General features: G+C 46.6%; 1 protein-coding gene across 2 annotated transcripts in view; it reads right to left on the reverse strand.

The window, feature by feature from the left end:
• Nucleotides 1-22,006, reverse strand: part of Tspan9 (tetraspanin 9) — a 157,708-nt gene that overhangs the window by 91,453 nt on the left and 44,249 nt on the right. Inside the window, exon 1 of one of the 2 annotated variants that reach the window (XM_033765597.1) lies at nt 7,685-7,704. The exons of the other annotated variant lie outside the window; for it this stretch is intronic. The gene's annotated coding sequence lies outside the window, so the exon portion shown is untranslated. Of the gene's footprint in view, nt 1-7,684; nt 7,705-22,006 lie in introns of those variants that run through there. 2 annotated transcript variants of the gene reach the window in all.

A 22,006-nucleotide genomic window follows, 5' to 3' on the forward strand; every position in this document is an offset into this window, starting at 1 on the left:
TGGGGTTAAAAAAAAAAAAAAAAAAAAAAAACAAGAAGCTAGCAGAAAGGAGCTGTTAAACACAGGAACAGATGAGTCAAGCAGGAGCCTGCTACCTCCCCCCAGGCCAGCTAAGCCTGCCCCACCTGGAGCCAGTGTGGCAGGGTATGTAAAGTGCCTGCATGGCTGCTCAGTCTCTTCCTTCCTAGATGACTTTGGGAGGTGCCTTCCTGTCTGTGGTATCTCTAGTTCCAGGATGCAGCAGGGTGATGACTGTGGGGTTGCCACAAACAATCAGACCTCCCCCTAGGGCCCAAGGCCTATTTCCGGCTCCTGACAGTTCCTGTGTAATGCCAACATCTTCAGAAGAATCCAGGGCATCCTGGGTCTAGCATTGTTCAAATCACACATTCCTCTTCATGAAAAGCTACTGAATAACTCTCATACTTCCCCCCTCCCAGGAGAAACCACATCAGAGGACAGGCAACCAGATCCCTCTGTGGATGGGGACAAAGGGAGACTGGCAGGTGGAGCTCCAGGGCGCCTCCACACTGCCCAACAGATCCACCACCGCACACATTGAGGCAGGCCCAGAAAGCTTACCTATCCCTACTGCAGGTAAACCCACCCTTAAGACACAGTGGCCACAGGCAAGTGTGAGCAGCCAGAGCCCCAGATACCCTCGACACTTTGTAAGTATCACAGTCTACATCACCATCTCCCTAGTGCTTTGTGAGAGGCTCAGCTAAGCCCTCAGAGAAGGGAAGAGAAGATCCAGTGCTACAGAGAACCTAGTAAGTGTCAGATGGGGTTAGGCACTGGGGTCAAGGGCCTCGTCAGTCCTATGCATCACCAGCCACATGCAACAAATATGCTAAGCCCAGTAGGAAGAGGTGGAAAAAAGGGGGATGTCAGGTGGTAATCAGGAAGACAGAGAATGGGAGGTGCTGTCACAGCCCAGCCTGATGCCCACCGCCATAGGATGACACCACATTCTGCATCCCCAGGGCACCATGCTGTCTGCAGAGAGGAGGCCAGGCCCAGAATGCCTTGCTCAGTCACAACTGGCCTAGAGACTCTCAGCAGGCTCAGCACCTTCCATATGCAGCATTACAGAACCCAAACTTCGAGAGAGACAGGGACATTGACCAGCACCAGCTCACTACCATATCTCCAATGAAGGAGGGACCTCTGAGTCATCTTCACAATAAAGAAGTTCACCACTTTATCTCTTTTCTTTTTTGTTTTATTTCATTTTGTTTTGCAGTGCTGGAGATGCAGCTCATGCCCTCCTACAAAGCAACTGCTCTACCACTGAGGTATAACCCTGGGCCTACTTTGTTTCTTAGTTGTCAAAAACTTGGGGAAATTGGAAGTCACGGGAAATTACAACCAACCAACCAAGCCTTCATGGTTAGCCTAGCAGATTAAAAAACAAGGCTTCCCAAGGCTGGCCAGAGTGTGGGGCTTCTCCTTGGGTCTCCTCCAGGACCACCCCGTCCCCATACCCCTCACTTTATGGCTTTCGGGAGTCTCTTCCCTCACCTAGTCTGGCTCCTCCTGTCCAGGGCCCTCTTCACCAGAATACTGGGTGTTTTCCCAGCACTGCACTCAGCATATTTCATCCCCTGCTAAAGCACTGCACCAGCTCCAGTTGTCAAGGAGCAAGTAAAGAAAACCTAGGTGTGAACTTAGAAAGCTGGCCAGGACTCGGCAGAGCCTAACAGATGCACAATTCTCAGCTAAGCATAGAGGCTGGGGGTGGCTGGAGCCAGGTGTGATATAAAGATGAGAGGTCTGGCACAAGTGTTTCTTGGGATTTTCTCTGGCAGGGAATGGATACTTTCTCCATTGTGACTAGATACCAGAATGGAGTCCAAGTCACCAAATAAAAAGAAAACACTTTTCAGTGGTGGGAAAGTTATCCAAATATTTAGTATTCTTTTAAGTAACTTTTAATTGTGATTGGATCAAGAAACAAAGTATCTTTTCCAATGTTTATTAATGCATATTATTTTACAAAATATTAGTTCACTATGGCATTGTCATACATGCATATAACATATTTTGATATCACTGCGGTTACTCTCTTCCACCATCCTCTTCCTCTAGTCTAATAATAAGAAACAATATTTTAGCCAATCAACAGACATTGACTGTCATCCCCTAAGATCACAGAAGGCTAATCGAGAGGGGCAGGCACTGCCATTCCCAGCATATGCTCAAGCAGGTCCCAAGAAATGCTGGCATATAGCTACTTGTACACGGCGAAGAGGCCAGTCTTCCTCACACCGTTGCACCTTCTGTTCCCTGTGAGGAATGCAACCTGCTCCAGGCACTCTCAGTTCCCTAGGTAGCCTCTTTGTTCCCCACCTTGGTCAAAACTGGACACTGTGTCCTCCACCCCGAGGTCCCAAAGAAGGCTCTCATTGCACACTGCTCTGTGAGACTTGGTGCTGAGCCTGAAGAGGAAAGGGGACAGGGCGATTTCAGAATCCCAGCACCCACCACGATGCCAGGTTCATGACAGGTGACACCAGAATGAATGAACAAGCCGGTGGACAGATGCCCGTAAAAAGCACTCCAAGCAAGAAACACCCAAAGGTGAAGGATGGAATAAGCCCCAGCGCAAGGCTCTTCAGACCCCTGAGGACCAGGTCAGCCAGGACGCATTCAAAAGAAGGAAAAGGAGAAGGATGCAGAGGACTTGGGCACCAGCATGTGTCTCTTTAATATGCAGTATGCAGATTCCCAGAAATCAATGCTTTTTTTTTTTTTTTGTACTAGGAATCGAACTTGGGACCTTGCACTTGCGAGGCAGGTGGCAGGCAGCACCACCGAGCTAAATGCCCGGCCCTCAATGCTCATTTTTAAAAGTGCTGCCCAGAGCCACCCTCCCTGATAGAGCCCAGGGTCAGTGTTAAGTATCTTTCTATTTATATGCAACTCACACTGCAGAGGTAAAGAGCTATCCCCAGCTCAGCCATGGAGGCAGGACAGAGTGGGACAGAAGGAGAAACTGAGGTCGCCAAACAAAATGCCCACAGAAGTATTTATGTACCAGGGAGAGGCTCCTTAGTGACTCTGCTCCCTAAGCAGTGGCTCCCAGCTTGCGTGCACAACCAAGGACAGGTAGAGAAAGGAACCCAGAGGGACCAGAAGACCTGCACGAGGAGTCCGGCTTCCAACACAAGGCTCCAACCTTCCCAGCATGTTGCTACCTCCTGTCACATCCTGTCCCAGGAAGGCACTCAGTTGGAGCCCCACCCTTTCTGTCTCTCATCTGACCCCCAGGTGTCTAGGAGCCCAGACACTCCAAGGCTCTGTAGCCAAGGCTGAGGAAGACTCATCCCTTTCCTAGCTCTTCTTTTCCCATGTCACCCCCTCAGGGGGTGTGCCCCAACTCCTAGGTCTCTAAGGAGCAGCACATTACAAAGTGCAGAAGTCAGAGGCATAGCTCCCAACACCTCACATCATACAAGGCACAGAGCAGCACAAAACCTTCAGAGTTCCTCCAGTCTGTCTCCTCAGAAAACCAGGAAGGAAAGATAGGGCGGCCTTTCTACACCACCAAATCAGGGATTCTGTGGGTCTTGGTGCTGTCAATGAAAACCACAGCTGAGCAACTGGGCTGCTGGGCCAGTACAGGAAGGCCCTGTGCCCAAACACAGCAGGACACACAGGCTCATAACAATAGACACACAGCCATCTCCTCATTTCCTTACACAGAAGCACAGGATGCCAGAAAAGGAAGGCAGCCCAGAAATCATTCGGGCATAAACCCCCTTATAAATGAGGGGAAAATGAGGTTCCAGAGGTGGAATTAACCTCGCTGTGGTCATCCAGCCAGATGGTACTAGAGTAAACAAAAAAAAACCTGTTTCCTTCCTCCCTGGTCGATGTCCTTCCCACTACACCCCACTCACTGGACAAACGTATCAGGCAGGGCCTGATACGTGGCATATGGGCTCACCTGAAGACATAACAGGTCCCTGTTTTCAACCAGCTTATAACTTTCAGGGGTTGGGAGGGGGAAATGGGGGGGGGTTCAACAACTTACAACTTTTTAGACAGCAAAAGAATATAAGTGCTTCTAAATCAGTAAGGGCTTAGATACAGTGGTGACTTTGCACCTGGGAGGTACCTGCTCTAGGCTGGTGGTGAGCAGGGGGGAAAGGGCATTCCAGGGAGAGCAGTGGCACTGGTGAAACAGAGGACTGGGAGCAGGTGGCAGACTCACAAACATGGAGGAAGAGTGGTATGGCTGGTGTAGACAGCCTGTAAGGGCCACAGGGCAGAGACACTACCATGCCCAGTGTAGGTAGGTGCCCCCCAGAGAGACAGGTGACCACTGAAGTTAACCCACCAGTTGTGGTGGTAAGCACAGAAAGCCAGATCCGTGAGCCTGGATACTTTGCAGAACAGCAAAGGACTAGTTAGGACGATCAGGTCAGTGAACATGGCCACCCTGAAAGACAGCAAGGCACTACTTAGGAAGCTGTTGCCCCATTCAGCTAAGACACACCAAGTACCTCAACTGGGAAAGTAGGATTAAGAGGCAAGGCAGAAGTGACCCTACTACATCCTGGGTCAACAGGGTCTGGCAGGGTGCTAGCCCACCTGCCTCCTGGGGTTACTTACCTTGCCCTTTCTACCTGCTGAGATAGCTCCGTGTTCTCCACATACTCCATCAATGCCACCTGACAACTGTTACAAAGCAAGCACACTTCCAAAGTCGAATAATGCCTTCCTAAGTAACAGTCCTATGGATCTGGTACAAGAGTGGCTCACAGTCACACAAACTTGTCTGATCGCCTAACCCATGGCCTGTCCTGCAATCTTCCCCTGGAAGACAGTGCTCCTCCACAGAAGTGGGCATTGGAGGCCCCCTAGGCAGAGGCCAGAGGAGATAAGTGAGAGACCCTCAACGCCAGATTCCCACAATATGAATTCACACACTGGGGTGGGCTCAACAAGCTGCTTTTAAGGTCCCCAGATGACAGGAATGCTCATGGCAGACTGGGAACACCAGTTAATTACAGTCTCTCACTGTGGAGAAGAAGCAGGTCTGCAGGCAGTGTCACAGCTAGGACTGACCACAGAAGGGAGGTGAGGTCTGTCCAGCTGGCTTCTCCGCCTTGCTCCAGGGTTGGGCAGGAAGGCAACACAGCCTGTCAGGAGAACCTGCATGCCATCTTCTGTAGCAGTGCACCGAGGAGAGGCTGGCTGCGAGCAGCACGCTTGATGGATGGACCCTGCTTTGCTGGCTGTTACCAGAAGGCCAGGGAGGGAAAGGAGAAAAAAAAGGCTGGGAGATATTTTCCCTGTGATTTGTGCTGCTTGAGATGCCCTGTAGCAATATTTATCCTGCAGCTCTGTCCCACTTTCGTTTATTATCCAGCTTAGCCTGAGTTATCACAACCAGGACAGGACCCATAAACTAGCTACCTGACACAATCAGGACCGTGCAGTGTATTTTAAAATCTCAAGGAGGAGCTTTGACCCTCCATGGATATTTAAAGAAATAGGTGGGCTCAATATGCCCTGAGGACTCTGGCTACTCTGGAAGCAGACACACCCCCAGAAATTCACTCCGGATCTTGGGCCATCCACACCCTCATTACCAGTGTAGAACCATCATCTATCTGGTCACTGCTCCTTCTCAGGCCTGTAAGACACACTATCCAAAGCTGGAGAGCATTTTAATCACCTGTCAATAGCAATTCACTAAAACGTATGCCAGTAAATGAATGACTGCTGGGTTTATTGAGCACTATTAGAGTCAGCCCTCTATATCCTTGGGTTCTGCATCCACAGGTCTAGCCAACCTCAGATGAAAAATACTGAAAAAAACTGCATCTGTACTGAACACATATAAACTTTTTTCTTCTCATGACTACCTAGAATACAATATAATGATTAGTGATGTATAACATTTACATTGTATTAGATAATACAAGTAATAATTTAAAGTATAGAGGAGATATGTAAGTTATGCAAATACCATGCCATTTGATAAAAGAGACTTAAGAGTCTATGAATTTTGGTGTTCAAAAGGGGTTCCTGAAACTACTCCCCATGGCTACTGAAGGACAACTGTATGTTTTAGAACTGTACTACACAAGGAGTTAGAAGTATATGACCATCCTCATTTATCTTATCTACTGGATCTAGTCGTAGAGACACACAGGGACCAAGAACTAACAATACAGAATGGATAAAGTGGGTCTAATGAGGAAGGAACAACAGGACTATGAGGGTACTCAGGGCCAGGGGATTCTTAGAGTTACTGCTGGCATCAAGGAAAACAAGAGGTTGGGTAGTAATCCTCAGACTGACGGCAAACAGTTTCTAAAGATTATGAATTAGTTATATGATCTAGTCACTGGGATTATAAGCAGCACACAAAAACAGAAAAAAGAAAAAGATAAATCCTCACCCTCACACAGCTTGCATTTTGATTTGAGGGCACAGGGTCAACAATAAAGTAAAAGAAAAGGAGGGAGGAAGGGGAGAGGGAGGGAGAGAAGGGGGGAGCAAGGAAGGCAGGGAGAGACTGGTGTGCCGTGTAAAAAACTAAAGAGAGCTAAGGAAGACAAGGAATGGAGGGAGGGCAGCTACTTTAGAGAGTAAGGTCAGGGATAGTGGCCAGATCAGGGTCACAGTAGCAGAAGTAGTAAGAGGAGGCTGATCCATAAAGGAAACAGCCTGGGAGGGGGTAAGAAGGACACTTTTCAACACATTAGGACATCTATTAGTCATCCAAGTAGAAATGTACACCCATGATGTTGAGTCAAGAACTTCGAAGTGAGGAGACGTGATGTGGCAATAATCCCAAAGCCTTACCTGGCAGCTCCCCAGCAGATGCCCTGCCATGCTGGACCTTCTGCTCTACTCACTAGATCACGTCCCCATCCCTGGTACTCCTGCCTGGCTCAGGTCAGGAGGACCAATCTACACGGCTGTCCTCTACAGATGAGAGACTCTGAGGCCAAAAGAAGCCACACAACATGCCCACGGCTGCTCCCTGACTGCCAGGGGCACTGAGCTCAGTGATCTCTTCTCTGTGGTCCACAGAGCCACCAAAAGAGACTTCTTTCCTAGCAATGTCATTTTGATGACAAGGAGAGAAGGAAACATCTGCTTCTAAAAGCTGTTTTCATAGAAGTTGCCTTTGGAGTCTGGTTTTTTCCATGAACATATGTTACGTGCAGAATACACAGATAGGTGTATCCCACAGAGGAACGTAGGTTATAGGGAGAAAACTAGAGTAATTGCAAAGAAGAAAAATACTGAGTCCCAGCCCAGGCCACCACAGATAAGTCAAAGGCTCTAGAATATTCCTATGCACACTATAACTGAGATGGATGAAGAGAAATTCAGATTGGAGTGACACATACTGAGACCTTCTATTTCCCAGCTGCTCTGCTGCACTCATCTCTCCGCAATCCCATGAGACAGGAAGTATTATCCCAGATACAGGCTGTGTAACTCTGAGAAGGAAGAGTACTCATTCAAGGTCGCAGCAGCTAGCAAACAGCAGAGATAGCTCAGAACACCTCACCCTACCCCAGCCCAACACACCCCAACTGGCAACTTGGAGCGCTTTCCACCGCCACCCTGCCCTGGGCCCATGTCAGGTCCAAGGTTCCTTAGAACCCTGTACCTCCTCCCTGCCTCAGGAATGATGAGAAATCCCACCTACCATGACTGCTGATGTGGTCATCTTCATGCCTTCAAGTGCTGTCCAAAACCGCCTCCTTTATCCAGTCTTCTACACCTACTTGTTCATTTGGCTCAACCTCCTCCAAAGAGCTGATGGGCTTAGACATGCCTCCCAAATGTCTGTGTCTACACTGCAGAACCTCAGCAGCTGGACCTGCAGCACTTACCATTCATAATTCCATACATCCTGCCTGGTTACCTCTGGCTCTGAGTGTCCACAGGACTTGGAATTCATAACAACATCATATTATTATCATGTGACATATCTCATCTCTCTTGGCTGTCATGCTGGTAACTCACATGGTTTCGTCCCCAATGTGAATAGAAGAACAAGTGAAGAAACCAGGACACAGAGATACTATGTTTTGGATCACAGTCCCCCAAAGGACAATGTATAAAGGCTTGGTCCCCAGCCTGGGGCACAACAAGATGGAGGAACCTCTAGAAGGTAGAGGTTCCTTATGGAAGTTGAGTCACTGCGGGTGCCCTTGAGGGAATGCTGCAAACTGTGTCCTGTCACTGTTTGCCTCTCAGCCGCCATGAGGTGAATAGGCTCTCCCACCATAATGCACTGCCTTGCCACAGGCCCGAAGCAATGGGCCACCCAACCATGGACTGAAGCCCCCAAAACTGTGAGCCAAATGAATCTGTTCCCTCATGAGGTTGTTTATCTCAAGTACTATCTTACAGTAGCACAAAGCAGACTAACACAGGAGGATAAAGGACTTCTCCAAGTCCTTTATTTCTCATTTCCAGCCACAGTCTTCCTTACCAGACCAGATGAAACTCTCTCCCTCTGACCCAACTCCCCAGAGCAAGAAGGTCTTCTCACCCTGCTCTTAGAGGTGCTAAAGTCACCCAGACTCCTCACCCCGCCCAGCCTCAAGACCATCCTGACCCCAGCCACATGAAAGCCCTGTGCAGAGAGAAGGTGGCCTATGTGGCAAGGGTCCCTGCGCCTCTCCAGCACTCTTTATGAAGAGGCTACAATGGTTGGTGAAAACACCTAAGCAGGAAGAAACAGAGCCAACTTTCTCTTCTCTGACTACACTTCATAAAGAGTCCAGGAAGAGTTGCCAGAAGGTCTGGACTGAGCAGAGAAATGACAAGATAAGCATACATACGCTTCGTGTTCCGGCTCCTTTGAATGCCACATGACATCACCACCTTCCATTTCCCACTACCTTCCTCCTGAGTCACGTCCAAACCTGAGCTCATCCATCTGCACGCCAACGTGGCCAGGAGAGGAGGTGGGACTGTCAGTACACCACATCTTATTCATTTTACCAACCAATCTTTTACTGAGACACACAGGAGACGGGGTGGGAAGACACCTTGGCTTCCCAGAGACAGGGCCTGGTCCAGGAAAAGAATGGAGGCTCACCCAGTCCTCTCCACTCAGAACCCAGTTCTTCCCTGGTTCCTGTAACAGCCCTTGAGATAACCATCAGTAAAGAGATGGACACAGCACCTCATGCGCAAGTTTACTGATTACAGGACAGAAGTGGGGGTCACAGAAGAAGTGTGGAGAAAAGAGACAAAAAATAAGTATGTGTTCCCTCAGCTCTGGCAGCTCCAAGTACAGGATACTCTCTTCTGAGCCCTCATACTGTGAGGCTGGGTCCTGAGTGTGTTACCTAAATTCATGTGTTCTGTTCCGTGTCCTGTTCATCCAGTGGCCCTGCAGTGCCAGGTGCGTGTTAGGAACTTGTCCAAGCTAGCTTCCTTCCTTGTATTGAATCCAAGTGGCATAAAGAATGGGGAAGTGATTTTATAAAGATCTTATCAAATAAAGACATTTGAAGCATCTGGAAGGAGTTGTTGCAGTGTAGAGGCATGGAGATTTTTCTACAGCACACAAGGAAATGGTTCTTTGTCATGGAGAGTGATGCTGCCTGCCACTGCTTCAAAGCAAGCTGAGCCAGTGCTGTTGTGGAGTCTTCCAGGCCTGAGCTTTAGAGCACTTTTTGGTACATACTGTGTACATGAAGGCTGCCTCCTGCTGCTGCTCTGCCCCTAAGCCCCTGGTCATGTCTTCTTCTACAAAGGCCTCAATCCTGCTGATTTTACTCCCCTCACAGCAAGCTGCCCATGATCTGACTCTGCAGAATCAGGCCCAGGATTCTCAAGGGAAAGCAGGGGGACAGGCCTAGGTCCATGGTCAATGCAAGTGGTCCCATGGCCCCAGACGGGAACTCCACAGGTCCAGTGTAAGATGCCCCACCAGCCAAGGGCCCTGAAGGAAAATCTGGCCCCTGCCTTCCATATGGACAGCCACTTTTCTGCTCCAGCAGCTCCTAGCCCTGGCCATCCCAAGCTTGCCAAGACCAGGGGAGGCCCTGTTCAGAATTCTGGACTTGAAGCCACATTAGATGGCTGTACATGCCCCAGATTCAGCCTACTCTGGGCTCCATGCCCAGCTTATCTCCAGCATCCCTCCACCAGCCTTTCCTGACACCTATGTGCCTAACCCTAAGGATAGTAAGGTGGATATTTAGAAGGAACAGTGGTACAAAGTATATAATATATAGCCCCAATCTCCAGGTCTTTGTAGACTCTTTTATTCTAAACTCAACAACACTACCCTGAAGTTATACTTTATTTATGACCCCTAATGTATGTACTAGTACCTCTGTGCCCTCACTGGCTGGCATAGAGTAGCTTCCTTGATGGAATAGCTAAAAATCCCAGTCTATGCGAAAAATCCCATTTTAGTGTTCAACCTCACTGGTCATCCAGGAAATTGATCAAAAACCAAGGAAAGACATCAGAGCACACTCCCCAGAATGCCTAAAAACACAAAAACACCAAATGGCCATCTAGGACTTTCACATGCTGCTGTTGGTAATATAAACTGGCACAATCACTCTGGAAAACAGGTGATACCCACACAGGTAGAATACTATATACCCACAATCTCATTTCCAGTAATTCTACACTTCAGTGCAAATCAACAGTAATAGGTTCCAGTTTTTTAAAAAGGGTGGATCAAAATGTGCATAGAACATTTCTTAAAAATAACCCAAATCTAGAAACTACCAGAATGCTCATTAACAAGTTAAAAAAATCAATTGTGATATAGCCTCATGGTGGAATACTATGTAATCGTGAAAATTAATAAACTACAGCCACTTGCAGCATCAATGAGTCTCGTTTTTTAAAAAGTTCTTTTTGAAGACAGATTTTTAAAAGAACATACTGTATGATCTCATTTATGTTAAGTTCAAAACCTAATCTATGCTATTATCTGTCAGGATGGAGGATATCCTTACCTAGGCTGTCTGAAAAGGGATATGCTGACAACTTCAGAAGTGCTGGGAATGTTGTTTCGTACTCTGGCCCCATGAATATGTTCTCTTTATTAAAATTTAGTGAATGCCACATTTTTTATATGTATGTAAGACTCCAACAGAAAGTTAGGATGATTTTCTGTTTCTATACATCCACTTCTGTAGCCCTTTCATAGGAAGGAGCAGAGCTGCTCACATAAATCACCAACCGTCTACAAGTATGATGTTAATGTTTTTCATCTCTAAAATGAAGAATCTGAGGTAATCTCTAAGGAGCAGCCCAGCTCTTGGTAATATAATGCTCTGATTCTATTCTGAGTGAAACCTCATTAATCAGTAATAAGAAATCCTTCCCAAATTAGTGAAAAGTACAAAATACAGAACATTTGTTTAAAGACTGGCAGTGTTACTGCTTTCAAGAACTAAGCACATTAAATTAAAATCTAAATGTCTACTAAATTGAAGTTAATGAAAAAAAGTATAACATACTTTAGACTGCCACTACTTGAAATTGCTCGAGTAGTACAGAAATCCTGAGTCTGCCCGTGATAGGTCCTCCTCTAAACCATTTTCATCCAGAGGAGCTATGAATGCCAAATTACTACATCTGCTCTATTTTAAGTGACCAAATTAGAGCATCGTGAGGGTCACACTGACTGAGCTGTCAGCCCCACTTCTGCCCCCACCCAGTTGACTGAAGCACTCAGTCCCATAGCCAGGCAGAGCCAAGCCGTGAGGACCCAGCTCTGTGGGAGGCGGCTTCATACCTGACCGACACACAGATTACTTCGGAGACTTAAGATACTCCTGGGAGCTCAGCAGCCTGATGATGGCAGCGGGGCGGGAATTCTAGGCGTATCTATCATAAATAAAACTTCTGCCCCGTGGCTAATCTCATGGGAGCCTCACAAATATACAAACAGATCAAGCAAAGCTCACTCACAGCTTTGGGAGCTTACACACACAGGAACCTCCCTCCCAACTGAGAGCAGAATCACAGCTCTGCGGGGGGCTATCTTCCAACCTCAGTGTCTCCTTCTCATACAGGGGAAGACATGCTCCATGGCCCTCCTCCATGGCAGTGGTGACAAAGGAACTCTTTCAGTAACACTTTAAATCTTTCTCCTCCACCAAACAAGAGAGCATGGGAAATAACAGCTCAAAGGAAGCAATTTTGTAGAGGTCACATTGCAAATCTGAAGAGCAACATCTGCCTCAGGAGCTGGATTCCATAAAGTTTGCTGAAAAATGAAAGAATGAACCTTGATTCCCAGCAAGACCCTATTCATCAGGAATAAGACATCCCCAACTCTTGCCAACAGACTAGTGATCATGGTAGTGGCCAACTACTCGGTATGGGAAAGTCAATTCACAGGGTCCAGCATTTTTGCGAAGACCGTGTGCGCTGAGAACCCAGGCTAAAGACCATCCCCTCAGGAGTGAGTAGCTGAGTCAAGCCTCCGGCTGCCAGTGCCCTTCCCCTCCTCCAGCTCCAGCTCCACCACCTGTCTCTGGACCAAATATGGACTGCACAGAGGCATTTCCTGAGCTCTGAAAGCTCTCTGACCCGAGGGTTAATCCTACCCCTCCACAGCCGGGCTGCAAGACAACAAGACTCCTTCCCAGTGAGGGAGCCACAAAATCCTAGAATTTCAGGGCTGTGCAGGATCTGAGAAGCCAACAAGTTCAAGGCCCTGAAATGTCCAGGAATATCCCCATGTCACAAAGCAGAAGTGGAAAGGCCAGGATTCAGCATGTGGTCCTCTGTCCCTCACTATTCCCAAACGTCATCTTGGCCCATGGGGGTGGCTGCCTTGAGTGCTGTGTGGAGCAGGCTGCTCGGCTGAGTCTGGGAGCAGAAGAGCTGTGACCCATTAGAAATATTCACTTGGACCCAAGGACAAGGGCTGTGCTGTCAAGGTTCACCAACCTGCCGCTACACCACTGCATCTCATCCTAGAAGGGTGCTCCAGAACCTTGGTCCAGGAATACCTGGTTGCCATTCTTCCCTCGCAGCCCTAGGAAAAGTACAGAGCCAGAGAGAGAAATAACATCCTTATGAGGAAGAGAAGAGACTGAGTACAAAAAGTGAAGGAGACCAGAGGGAGTTGGGAGCAAAACCCAGAAAATTTCACTTCTATTTCAAATTGTCAGTCATTTACTGAGTGTCTTATAAGGTAAGTATGCACCAAAGCCCACTGTGTGCAGGGCACAGTAGGGCTTACTGACCCAATGCTGCAGACCACGCATTGAAAAAGGACCTCTCTTCTGCCTCTGCTATTGACTGCACTGACACAGCACTGTCCTTTCTGCTCCGCAGACCCTGTATCAGAGAAAAATACATACACACCTCACAGGACTGCTATAAGGTCTGGCATGAAAACTCATCAGGAGAGAACAAGTCCCCCAAACATATAAAAGCACAGCCAGTGTTCCTTTCTGTCCTCTTCTCCACAGGGGCTCCATCCCAGTACCCTCTGCAACTGAGCATTCTCAGCACCACCCTCCTTCATAGCACTGCCCTCCACTCCAGACCTGCAGAGGGACAGGTGTAAGACCTGTAGGGCCTTTGAAAAGGAGAGAACAGGGAAGAGTGGCTGTGTCAACTGGAGGGAGACATGCGCCCCTATACAAGAACAGGCGGGTCTTTCACATCCACAAGCAGCAGTTCACACCAGAGTTTCCGCATCCTCCAGAGCAGCGCAAGGGATTACCAGGACATGTTATCAGCTCCAGATCTTCCTACCAGAAGTCAAGTAACACAGTTGTGTTGATGCTACAGTAGCTACAAAGAGATATTCAGATTGTACATGATGCACAGGGACCACCACACACTGATATTCGTCTCTCACACACTTCCTACACCCAGATGTGACATCATGCAGATCCTTGGGCAGTAAAAGCTGCAGGGCAGACTATTAACCTAGGAATCAGAGACCCAGTCACAAAAATTGTGACCCAGGCACTGTAGTTAGTAGACTTCCTTGGGCACCAAGTATCTATAAAACACCATCCTAGGTGTGGCAGAGAAGGGAAGAGAATGGAGTAAAACACAAACTGAAAACATCACAGTCCCTATCCCATATATGGGGTCTCAACCCTGGGATTAAGGCATACACAAGAACATTTTACCAGAACACAGGACGTGGAAACACAGAAAGATAAACAAGATAGATGAACAGGTCATCATATTTAATTATGGAGCTTATAGAAAGAATATTCAAACCAGTCCTTGAACAGTTGTTAGGCTTTTGAGAACAGCCAAGGGGTAGAAGAGAATGAGGTGAAAGAAACAGCTGCACTCAAAGAGGAAAATCATTCATTCACTCACTCACTCATTCATCAAGTTCCAAAAGTTTCTTGGTACTAAGCACTAAGCAGTGCACATAGGAACAACTTTGGAAATACTCTGCTTCACCTGGAACAATGGAGGGGATGGAAATAAGTTTGCAGAAGAGAGCTGGAGCTACCAGGGATATCTGCCAATGCCTAGCAAGACCTTCCCCTTCCCATAGGTTCAGGAGAGAAAGTAGAAGGCCTGCACCCTCTATGGTCCCAGCCTAAACCAGCACGCCAACCATCAGGCCACTTGATGCCTAAGCACTGGTACGGCATGGCTCTTTACACTTCAGTCCAAGAGGCCTAGGGATACAAGGGCAACACATAGCCTACAGCCTGGAATAACAGTAACTTGTCTCATTAATGTCCCTTAAATCCACCCTGAGGACCTAGCAGATCTTCTGAGAAAGTGCTGAGGGGAAAGAAAACAGTTCTCCTAAGGCCTAAAACAGGACTGGACTAAAGGAGCCAGAAAGCTGAAAATTTCCTCTTTTCTTTTTTTCCGCTGGACATTCGTCACCTCTGGTCCTGGCTATCACCATCTTCTCCTTGCTAGCCTGATCAAGTGATTGCAAAGGCCCACCCCCTGGACCCAAGAGCCCACAATACTACTCTAGGTAGGAGAAGGGTTGATAACCTCTCTGTTGCTGGTTCCAGCAAGTATCTGTGATAAAAGCCCGTGTCCTCTTGTTCTGACTCTCACCATCATAGCCCCATTGTGGGAGTTACAAAGAGCAAGTTAAATAAACACATAAACTCAAAATGAACCGTGGACCTAAATGTTGGAGCACAAACTATAAAACTTTTAAAAGAAAACACAGGGTTAACGCTTTGTGACATTGTGTTTGGCAAGGGTGTCTTAAATATAAAATGAAAAGTGCAATTAAAAAACTCACTACATTAGACTTCATCAAAATTAAAAACTTCTACGCTGCAAATGAGACCATCAAGAAAGTGAAACTCACAGAATATGATAAAATATTTGCAAGTCATACATCTATTAAGAGGCTTATAACCAGAATATATATGGTTCTTATAACTCAATCACAAATCTTTCAATAAATAATTTAAAAGGGGCAAAGTATACAAATAGACATTTCTTCAAAGAACTCATACACAAGGAAAATAAGTACATGAATAGATACTCTACATTACTCCCCAAGAAGGAAAAGCAAATTAAAACTACCATGAGATATTTCATACCCACAGGATGGTTTAAAAAAAAAAGACAATAGTAAGTATAAGCAAGAGTGAAGAAACTGGAATAGAATCCTTTATACACTGCTGGTGGGAATGCAAATGGTGCAGCCACTTTGGAAAAGCCTGATGGTTCCTCAACAAGTTAAACAGACAGTACTGTGTCACGTAATCCAGCAATTCCATTCCTAGGTATAGGCCAAGAGAAAGGATAATGTGTCCACACAAAACCCAGTACACCAATGTTCACTGCAGCCCTATTGATGAAAGCCAAAATACTAAAACTATCCAAATGTCCCTCCAAAAGTTATGAATGGATAAACAAAATGTGCATACAACTAAGTCATGAAATATTATTCAGTAATAAAGAGAAATGCAGTATTGGTATATGCTACAACTGGATGATCCTTGAAAACATTACATTAGGTGAAAGAAGCCAAACACAAAACACCACATACCGCTTGACTCCATTTGTAAAAAATGCCCAGTGTAGGTGACTCCACAGACAGAATGCAGGTTGACGACTGTCCAGAGATAGGGGCTGGGTCAGGGGTGGAAGGAAATGTGAAATAACTGCTATGAGTATGGGGTTTCTTTGGGGGTGAAAAACATGTTCACAAATAAGACTGTGGTGATCATTACAGAACTCTAAACACATTAGGCCACTGACTGCCCATTAAATACTTGCATCATTTTGCTAGAGCTGCCATACTGAAGAACCACAGCCTAGGCTGCATAAACAGCAGAATCTATTTTCCCATGATTCTGGAGGTGAGGAATCCAAGCTCTAGGTGTGAGCGGGACTGGTTTTGTCTACTTTCTCCTTTGGTTTGGCCTGTAGACAGCCATCTTCTCCCTTTGTTTTCACCTGGTCCTTCCTCTGTTTATGACTCGAACCTGAACCCCTCGTGGTACTGAGGATACCAGTCATACTGATTGAGTCACAGTCCACCCACTAAACCTCATTTCACTTTAATGAGTTCTTCAAAGATCCAGTCTCCAAATACAGCCTCTCTCTGAGGCACAAAGAATTCAGTCTTCAACACATGAATTTGAGAGGGCACAATTCAGTCCATAGCAATAGGACAGCTTTATAGTGTGTGAATTATATGTCACTAACTCTGATCTTAAAAATTCCATTCATAAATCCTGGTGATCAGCTCATTTAACCCCTTGTTTGACAGGTGGGGGAACGGAAATCCAAAAGGAGAAGCTAATTGCCAATGATCACAGATGGCCAGAGGCAGATCTAAGAGCAGAAGGCTCTAGTCAAGCTCTCTGCTACATTCTTCTGCCAGCCTCTAAGGCTTAGAAACAGGACAAACAATGATGGGAAAAGTAAGAAAGCTTTAAATTTAAAAAGAAAAATGCCTAAGAGCTTAGATCATGTGCAATTAAAGTGCAACTATGCTCTGTAGCTTGGGGTGGGGAACGCAGACAGTAAGGCTCTGAGGAGGCCCTGGAAGAGATCAGCACAGTGACAAGCAGAGGGTCCATAAGCAAATGCAACAAATTCCACCTTGTTGTGCACCAGGGAAAGTGGGAGCACGTTCCAGAGCAATTTGTGGTTTTTAGAAGAGTTGGCACTTCAGCTAATCCCTGAAGAGTGGGCCTAATTCCACCAGGATGAAGGTTTTCCAAGCAAAAGGTGCCATGAGACCAAAGGCACAAATGCAGGTAATTCCAGATCTGTTCAGGAAATAACCAGTTGGCGGGTACAGTAGAAGCATATGCTTTACACAAGGCATAGTGGGGGATAACAAAGCAAAGGCAGCCTGAGGTCAGTTCTGGAGAGCTACATGTGCTACACTTAGAAGTACCTCCCTGAGAGGAGCTACTGAAGAAGACTCCAGAGCAGTAGTATGACACAAGCAAGAGGGGCCAGGGAAAGGTCATTCTACCCACAGCCGTGTACAACAGGGCACCACTTCAATTACCCTTGTATGAGACAATCATAGGACAGGGTGTTAAGCATGGTACTTGCTCCAATGGTAGGCAGAGTCACTGGGAAGCTTCAAATCTAAGCGTGTTCAGATTTATCTTGATCATACTTAGTTGAGAAAAATAAGAAGAGGGAACTCTGCAGGCACTGAAAAGCTGCCAACTCCTGGAGCCTATGCTGTGATCCGGTGCTGACAGCCCTTCAGCTTTTCCCTCTTTGTCTTTCTTTCTTTTCTTTCTTTTCTTTCTTTCTCTTTCTTTCTTTCTTTCTTTCTTTCTTTCTTTCTTTCTTTCATTCTTTCTAGTGGATAAAGGGAAGGGTGGAAAGGGGGAGAAAGACACAGTGGAGTTGTTGAGTGAACAAAAGTACTGGTTCATTTTCACCTCCCACTTTTACCTTGGAGTGCTGCTCCCTCAGCACCCTATAATCATATGGGAGGCAGAGACACAGCCTGTATATACAGCTCAGGCATGAATGCATCCTGGATGTGTTGCTCGCCTGCCGGCGTCTCTAAGCATCTTGATGACCAGGGAGGGGGTGGGAAGGGCCCAGGGATGCTCAGAGAATGGAAGCACACAGCCCAAGAAGTTGGGGAGCTCAGCTCAGACCCAGCATAGTTGCTGGGTAAGTTCAGGCAGGACACAGGGCCTCTCTAGGTCTCAGTTTCTTAGTTTGCACAGACAAACAGAAGTTGCTGTTCATTACTCAGTGTACTGTGTGCCAAGGACATTGCAGGTTTTTATGCCTTACAAAATGCCTTGGGAGGTAAGTATTAGTCTTCCTATTCTACAGATGGAGAAAGTGGGGCTCAGAGGTCAAATAGATGAATCAAGATCCTAAGGCTATGCTTGAACTCAGATCTATCTGGCTTCAAAACCCATGTTCTTGAACTTATCTGAATTCAGTGGAAATAAAACCTGCTCTGCCCTTCCCCATCTACTTGGTAGGAGGCTCAGTGTGGAAAGTCACACTCAGCCCCACACGGCACTCTAATATCCTTACCAACACTGTAGTCACTGAAATCAAAAGGTGGTAGCCCTCAAGTCAGCTAGACCTCACTTTACCTGAGGTCCTCACCCCACGCTCTTCTCCTCCACCTACTTCTATCATAGTCCCCTGTAACTTCCTCTATCCACTGTGAGGGCTGCTCTTGATCCCTGGATTTCACCCAATTCTTAGAAGGCAAGTCTTGATTCCAACCCCACCAGAAGACCTGGCCATCTCACTCCTGACCATTGGGGCTCCCACCTGCTACCCTCCCGCCTCATCCTAGAGTGGGTGGCACGAGAAGAGGGAGGTACAGGCTCTGGCACAGGGCTTGCATGAGCTACTCCCTTGTTCTCCAGGAGCCATCAAATGATAAAGGTATACCAAGGGATGCCGATACACGTGGGAGCATGCTAACCTTTTATTAATGGAGGAAAACTGGACCTGACGCCGTCAGTGATCTGAAACCTCCGAGCTAAGGCTTTGTTTTATGATAAATAATAAATAAGGTGTTTATTTACCTCTGGAGCCATAGTTCTTGAGTGTCACAAGGCTTGAACATCATGGTTATCACTAGGGAGACCACAGAGCAACATAGCATCTTTGAGTCCCTTCTCCTTCCTGAGTTCAAAGCACACCACACAGACTCTCCTTTATCTTCCTCACAGATGGGAAGGTCTGGCAACTCTGCCTCCAGAGTGCCTGCAATAAATACTTGCTAACTGCCCAAGGGGAGAAATTCCCTCACTGCACAGATGGGAAATGGAGAACAGGAAACCTACTTGGCACCCACCTGATCCAGTCTTCCCAGCTCTGACTTCATACCTCATACTGCCTCTCAGTCAAAGGACCTTGGAGAGGTGAGTGTGATCTCATACTCTGAGATGGACAGAGACAGACACAGAAGAGAAAGGTGTACAGACAATAACCCCTTCCTATCTCTATTAGCTCTCACAGATGCCTCATGATGATCTCCTAAGTGCACAGCACATCAACTGTCCTTGTCCAGACACTTCCACAATAAGCTGTCTGTCTTGCTTACGTTGCAGATCAGTATAATTTTGCATGAATGCTCTCTCCCTCCACCCCATGATTTTTATTAAGTTATTGCTTTATGATCCTTATAGCTCTCAAAAAATAACACTATGCACTTAATGCACAAAGCAAGCATCGCAAACTGGCATCTTTAGACAAAATCTAGCCCACATATATGTTTTATTTGGTCTGTACAATATTTTAAAATTTTTACTAGTTGCCAATAGTTAGAAATCAGTAGATTTTACCTGAAAATCAGGAGTTCAAATTCCCTTAAAAACAGAAGCTCTTACAAACCAGAAGAATCATGTAGAATACTGTTACAGATCAATGACCTTTGAGAAATCCCAATTGTCTTTCTCCAGCCAGATCATATCTGTAGAGGGCTAGGGAAAGCTTTAGAGAAGAGGCTGCAATCATATGTGACCAATGGCATCCCAATTTCATGTACTGATTACTGAGTGGGGACAAGGGGATCACCACATTACTGAGGGTTCACAGTAGAGGCTGCTTCCACTTCTCAGACCTGGAGCCCAGACGCTTGTAGGATCTGAGTTACACGTAAGTATTTGTATAAAACAAGAGAATCATGTCTCCCATTTATACTTATGCACTAGCTCTTTTGCAACATCAAATATATGTAGTTATATTCCATATTGGGCATTCTGCTGCAAAACAATAAGAACAGGACACAGGGGGTGGGCAAAAAGAAAGAAGAATGAAGTTCTGCCAACAGCAGGCTTATATTTTGGTGTGGCAACTGAACACCAGGAGTGTGCTAAGAGATAGCACATGCTCTTCAATTTGTCACAGGCCCTGTCCCCTGTCCCTCGTCTCAGTTTGCAGCCTTGAAGCAAACTGACTACCACTGAATGGGAGAGCATGTGGCCACTTCAGACTACAAGCTCCCTGAGGGTAACAGCTAGACAAATTTTCTCACTTTGAATGGGATCAGATGGGACCAGAATGGGACCAGATGGGGTTAGGAATTACTTAGATAGTGAAAAACCATACTCTACATCTATGCACCCAAGCCAGCAGGCTTCAAAGCCAGAGCTACAGCAAAATGCAGAGCTATGACTCTTTAAAATGGGGCCTCTGCCATGAGGCTGACTGTCCAAGTGAAGACAGACATGGACCATGATCTGAGCTAAATCTGGGGCTGCTCTTAGGCACCTGACTTCCGGCTGGTATTTAACAACCCATAATGAGATCTCCTGTAACTCTAGGAAAGAATGAAGGACTGCTAGGCCTCCTGAATTGTACTAAGGAAACAGTATGGGGGGGCAGGGGCACATGGATACCACACACGTATCTAATATCAGTATAATTATCAGTGAATATTAATGCAGTTTCTAGCATTACTTAGTTAAAACTGAATAAACCAGTAGGAAAACTGATACTCAATGATTCCTATGTAGTGACTTAAAAATCTAATTGTGATGATTATGTAGCTTAAGGTAGAATATTAAATAACACATACAAAATGCAAAATCCTATCTACATTATGACTATAACGACATAAAAATTATGTCTGCAAGTAAATACAGACTGAAGGCATTGTGGAAAATGTAAAGTTTGTGAGGCCTTTCTTTCCCCTATTCTTTTGATTTGTATTCTGATTATACAGCATTATTTATATAATAGACCCCTTTTTAAAATGCCCAGCCACTCCTGACCCTGAAATAAACTAGCATGGTCCAAAACAGATAGTGATGAGGGTTAGGTAGGAAATGTCTGCTTCACTGGGGGCTTCCTGGGAGTGCTACAGGGCCAGCCAGGCACAAAATAAAGGTGTTATCAATCAGTCTGCAGATGGGGGCAACACATACATGGGCACGTGCGCGCGCGCACACACACACTCACTCACTCAAAGGGAGATCAGCATTCCTTACTGAGCAGAGCTGTCCGGGGGACCCCTGCACTGTGTACAGGGCCTTCTGCAACCCTATCATTTATATGGTGGCCACAGAGTCCCTGTCTTCTGGTATTGTGTGAGGAAAGAAAATGGCTCTGACCAGTTTCCAGACTAGAAAAAGCTCAGAGCAGCAGAGTGGCCTTGCCCACGGACCTGAACTTCTGTCACGATCAACACCCCAGCCCCTTCCTGCCCAGGACTGCTCTCAGGATTCACAACACACATTTCCTGGGGTCCACTGCTGGGGGCTTGCACAGGGAGGCAGGAGCATGCAGAGGACAGAAGGACCACTGCAAATCCTTCTGAAAACAGGGCTGGTACCAGAAGACCAAATCCCACAGGGGCCTCCCTATGGCCAGGCAGCGTGAGCTGCAAAGTGGCAGGCTGCCTTACTGTGAACTGACAGAGAGCTGGCACCTTGGAAAAAAGAAAGCAACTTCCTTCCCTCTAGCTTCCAATCTGATCAGACTCCCTCAGGAGAGATTTCCTGCTGTGAATTCCCCAGAGGATGAAAGCTAGAGGAGGAAAAACCTCCCTAAAGAGCTGTGTGAGCCAAGCGGCCAAATCAAACCTCAAATCCAACAGGCCTCCCAA

This window comes from Fukomys damarensis, unplaced genomic scaffold (genome assembly GCF_012274545.1).
Source record: "Fukomys damarensis isolate Sample0158 unplaced genomic scaffold, DMR_v1.0_HiC HiC_scaffold_19, whole genome shotgun sequence".
NCBI classification, from domain to species: Eukaryota; Metazoa; Chordata; class Mammalia; order Rodentia; family Bathyergidae; genus Fukomys; species Fukomys damarensis.